This window comes from Phascolarctos cinereus, unplaced genomic scaffold (genome assembly GCF_003287225.1).
Source record: "Phascolarctos cinereus isolate Bilbo 61053 unplaced genomic scaffold, phaCin_HiC Scaffold_4;HRSCAF=312, whole genome shotgun sequence".
Lineage (NCBI taxonomy): Eukaryota > Metazoa > Chordata > Mammalia > Diprotodontia > Phascolarctidae > Phascolarctos > Phascolarctos cinereus.
Genome location: NW_027555847.1, coordinates 170,868,902 through 170,874,375, shown reverse-complemented (window position 1 = coordinate 170,874,375; position 5,474 = coordinate 170,868,902). Strand labels below are relative to the sequence as shown.

At 37.2% G+C, this 5,474-nt stretch overlaps 1 pseudogene; it reads right to left on the bottom strand.

The window, feature by feature from the left end:
* Window positions 1-342: 342 nt before the first annotated feature.
* On the bottom strand, window positions 343-1,229 carry LOC110198326 (NADH dehydrogenase [ubiquinone] flavoprotein 2, mitochondrial pseudogene; annotated as a pseudogene).
* Between the last annotated feature and the right edge of the window lie 4,245 nt (window positions 1,230-5,474).

The following is a 5,474-nucleotide window of genomic DNA, read 5'->3' as shown; positions in this document are numbered from 1 at the left end:
GTTTATTAAGTGACATTTAAGTATACACAAAGGAAATACATGCTGGTGATGTCATTTTTCAAATTCAATTTTATTTTTATTTTAAGTTCCAACTTTTCTCCCCCCATCCATTGAAAAGGCAAGAATTACAATATCCATCATACATATGAAGTCATGCAAAATATAATTCTATATTACTCATGTTCTGAGTACAAAACCAAAAACAAACAAAGGTTCGATATGTACTTTGTTCTCTATTTTTTTTTGTCGTGAGTCATTTGGAATTGTGGTTGATTGTTGTATTGATCAGAGTTACTAAGTCTTTCACAGCTGATTATCTTTTTTTTTTTTGGAACATTTGCATAGATGAGGAGATTAGTTTTAATTTATTTTAAATGTACAGAGAAATATTTTCACAGGTCTGTTTGGGTTTTTAGACAAATTCATATAAATTACTTAGAGGCCTGATTAGACACCAAAACCAGGTCCTTTGGGTGAATCAGTCAAAGATGTAAGACCACCAGCTGACTCACAAGAGAAACGTCCACTCCTTGGTCCAGGTTTTGGAACATTGCCTGCTTTCAGCTCATCAATTATCTCTTCAATATCCTTAGGTGTCAAATCTTCATAGTAATTATCATTTATTTGAACCATCGGTGCATTTACACAGGCACCTAAACATTCTACTTCTATTAGCGTGAAAAGCTTGTCAGGTGTAGTTTCTCCAACCTTAATACCAAGCTTTTTCTGAATGGCCTCCAGTATGCTGTCAGAATCTCGAAGCATACAAGGTGTAGTGGTTCAGACTTGAATATGATACTTTCCAACTGGCTTTCGATTATACATTGTATAAAAAGTTGCTACTTCATATACTCTCATTGGAGGTAAAATTTCAGCAACCTTGTTCACGGCAGAGATGGGCAACCATCCATTCTGCCTGTGGGCTAAGTCCAGTACTGGAAGCACAGCTGCTGCTTTATGTCCCCCTGGGTAATTCTTTACAATTGCTTCTATCCTCTTGTTTTCTGGTGTGAAATCAAATGGAGTACCTGGGTTATTTTCAGGAGTATCTCTGTGCACAAATAAGGCTCCTTCAGCTCCACTTTGCACAGCTGTTTTGTGTAAGCATCTCATCTGTCTCCCCCAGTGGGTGACGAGACCGGTGGCCCCCGCCCAGAGTGACGAGGAGAGGAACATGGCGGCTCAGATTCTTCGGCTTCCCCCAGCACAGCTGATTATCTTTGCAATATTGCTATTACTGTGTAAATTGTTCTCTTTACTTCACTTTGTATCAGTTCATATAAGTCTTCCCAGGTCTTTTTGAAGTCAACCCCTTCATCATTTCTTATAGCACAATAGTATTCTAGCACAATCATACACCACAACTTGTTCATCCGTTTCCCCAATCGATGGGTATCCTCTCAGTTTCCAATTTTTTGCCACCACAAAAAGAGCTGTTATAAATGTTTTTGTATGTATAGGCCCTTTTCATGATGTCACATTTTTAAAAGCAATGATGAGATGTTTCATAAAATATTTTAGGAAGAAGAAAATACCAAAAGAATGGGTGTTGGAAAGCCATAATCCAAAAAGGATGAAGAGACACTAATAATTCCTAACCAATGTGCTTTTTATCATCTTTATAGAAATTATTTATATACATATCACAAGGATCCTTGATTAAAAAAATAAGAGAAGGGAACAAGCAGGCTTTTGCGTAAAACTTTCTATAGCATATTACATCTTTATAGTCACATATGTGACTGAAAGTTACAGAAAATATAAGATTCCTTGTTGCATTTTTGTGTTTGTTGATTTTTACTTTTTAATGTATTTGACTCCATAGAGCAAAATATAAAATAAATTCTTTAAGGCTTTCTTTCATCAAAGAATCTCACAACGATATGTTAATATCATACAAGTTTCCTTTACCAATACAATATCATAGATAACTCTGTTCAGTGAAGCTATTATCATTAGTGTCCAGCAAAGTTAAAATGGGAAGACATAATACTCACCAAAGTTATTCACTGTCATGGAGATCAACCTGCACAGGCTTCTAATGGAATAGGGATTCTGTAGAGATAGTGAGGTCCCCTTAAAGCTCCTGTTTGCATATTCTATTTTGTTGATTGCCTCAAGTCCCAAAATATTACTGTACCAACTTGGTAAAATTCATGGTAACTTAAAAGATTATCCTAGAAATTCATATGGGTAAAACCAAATGATATCCAGAGTGTGATATATACAGTCAATGCTAGAATACAGAGTCAGTACATCAGTACTGTCAACCAGATGGAACCAGTCTCTTAACGTGTGGATGGCTGGAGCTGAACAGAGTAGGCTAGAGATAGGAGAGTCAGGAATCGAACAGAAGTTTAATTTCAAAATGAGGGAAATGGCTTGTAAGCAAACACATGAGGCAGAGCCCCTCCCAGAGTGGTGGGACCTGCTTTAGTGTAGGTAGAGCTCAATACTTATACTTATGGCCATGCAGTGAGCTGTAGCCCTGACAATGAGACAAGTTTGATTCATAGAAGGACATCATGACCAGAACATAGGTACCTATCCGAGCTTGTCCAGTGCTTGTGTGAGCTCAGAGAATACCTGATGCTGGTCAAAGCCATACAATAATTATGTGATTTTGCCTGAGGGTGTGATCATCCAGAGAATGAGTGCAAAGGATTGTTGTTATGCCAAGCTCAGGGCACAGCTTGTTTGCTGTGCATTAGCTCTGGAAAACAGGGTATCTCCTAATCTTGACATTTCCCCCTGTTGGCCAAAGGGAGGGGATATGAAAGAACTCCTCCCCTTATGGTCAATAAAAGAGAGGCAGGTACAAGCCAAGATGCCATGGGAGGCCAGTTGGGCCAGGATGAGATGTTGCCCATGGGGTTAGTTACTTGAGGGCGCCTATAAGGGAAGTGTGTCTCAGGTATCATTGTAAAACTTCCAACAGGGCAAAGAGCATAAGCAGATAGAGGTATAGACAGAGGTCTTGTCCAGCCACTGTTTGCTAGTAAACAGAAAAGGGGTGGAGGCAAGAATGTAGAGGGAGAAAATGCCACCACACACTTGAATCAGGGCCTTCATGGTTGAGTACATAACAAAAGGGAAGAAGAAAAAAAACTAGAGCGGTATGCTCAGCCCTCATTCAGAATCTTGGGACAGCAATCTCACCTAGATGTTGGCTGCATCTGGGTTCATGCTAGATGAATCTTGAGGTCCCTGGAGGGTTCTGCCATCCATTCAGAAGCAAGGGCTTTCTTCAGATGGTCCAGGAGTTCACACCCACAAGTTTAGAATCTTTGCATCTGAGTTTCTGGTCAGCATAATATAAGTTTTTGGTTAAACATCTCTAAATAGCACATAGAGATGGCCCAGTTTCTCAGCCATGCAGGGCTAGGTTCAAACAATGCAGTAAAGTTTTCTCCCATAATTCCCATAATTGCATAATTACATTAAGTCAGGTACAGCTCAAACTAGGGAGAGGACTCACAATGGCCTAGTTCTGAGAAGGAAGACTTACATGTCATCAAGATAACCAAGAAAACTTAAACATAAACATCTTGATACAAAAAAAAGAAAGATATCAATAGTTATCACCAATGTTAATTAGTATCAAGTCTCCTTGTATCCTAGAAATCCATTCTCAATAGCCATTTAATGAGCACATTTTGAGTCCCAGATGTCTCATGTAGTTATCTGGTCCCTAGATATATTTTCTTAGACAATAGACTTTATTCTCAGGACAGCTCTAAAAGGGGCTCTTTATCTGGTTCCAAATCTAGAGGTTCCTAGATAATTCTGACTTAATATAATTTAGTACAATCATTTAAATTTGGTTCTCTAATTTTGAAACTTCTATCCTTAACTAAATCCTATACCTGATTTAAGAATCTTTAAAAAATTTATGAGGGTCCAACTTAAAATAAAATGATCAGCTACTTAAAATAATTTCATTTTCTTTATCATTATCAATACAATTTATGTATAAAATCCTTAATCCAATTTTGAGAACTTACTACTAAAATATACTCAAAGCCTGAGTTTCCATGACAGATAAATTTGGAAGCCAATCATATAATCCTGTTGCTTTCTCAAAATTTACTATTCCATTTATTTATAAAATTTTTACATTACATCTTTTAATTATTTCCCTTATAGGAGATATCATATTATCATTTGACCACAAATATAGGTTAAGATTGTAAGATGTTTATACTTGCATCCTATTACAGACTCAGAAATGTTCCAGTATCAATCTATCACTTAATAGATTTAGTATTGTACTTATAAAGCTTCTTGATTATAGAAAGTTGCTATAAAAGGAAAAAGAAGGACATAGTTACAACAGTGCCATATATTATTACAGAGGGGAAAACTCCCTTGGCTGTGTTTGATTCCAGGCATGAGTCATATCTGACAGGCAATCATGTAGTCACAGGGTATCAAAAGCAAGACAGGATTTTTTTTTCCAACACTTGTATTTGGGAATTTGATCTGAGATGAGAGGGGTTAACAGGTGATGGTCTCTGACCTGGAGGAATCAAAGGGGATCTCTGGTTTGAACAACTGTTCAAGGAAGGGTTAACAAGAGGTTGCTATAAAGTGCAAACCATTTGCTTATTTTCTTTTTCTTCACTCTGGGATTACTTCCAAACTAGCTGCCTTCCTTTATTGCCCTAGAACAATGAAGCTATTGATCTTGCCATTTAATTTTTAAAAATTTATAAGATCTAAACCTTATTTTTCCTTAAAAGAAATTCTACAGAGTGGTACTCCAAAACTTACTAAGACATTTCAGAAAGGAGTAAGTTCCTGGAATTACCCAAAGTCTTAGAAGTTTGCCCCTGCAATCTTAAAATGATTAACCTTCAAAATTCTTAATTTATCAAGATGTTTTTAGCAGTTCTACAAACTTTGATTACCTCGATTTTCCCCCCTATAATTCCAACATAGCCAAAGCTGAAATGACAGGGGGAAAAAAGTATGTTACAGGTTTTTTCTCTTATAACCTAATCTCCCATGGAAAGCCTAAAGTGGGAGTTAGTCCTGCTTACTCGGATAATTGCTTCAAGTATGAAAATTCATTAATCTTTCCCAGTGTTCTAAATAATCTAGCTACAGCCCTTAGAAGTTTTTCTGGCTGGCTGAATTTTAAATCTTTCAAGCTAACAGAATTTAGCTCACAACACAAACATCACACAGACATTTTACAAAGACATAAATGGAGACAAAATGACAAGACAGATACAAACAGATAGATAGTTTTAACAAAGCACAGTTATAGGCTATAGCTGGGCATGCATTTACCAGTTTAACAGAGGCACAGAGCTAATGGAACACTCTTTTAGCCTGTAAGCAAGGATGGGGTAGGGTGGGAAGGGATTGGGGAAGGGGGTAAAGCTAGAACCAAGCAGATAGCAGCCTCCTGGCCTGTGGAGACCAGAGTCAAACAGAGCAGGCAGGATTAATATTAATTAGCATTGAAT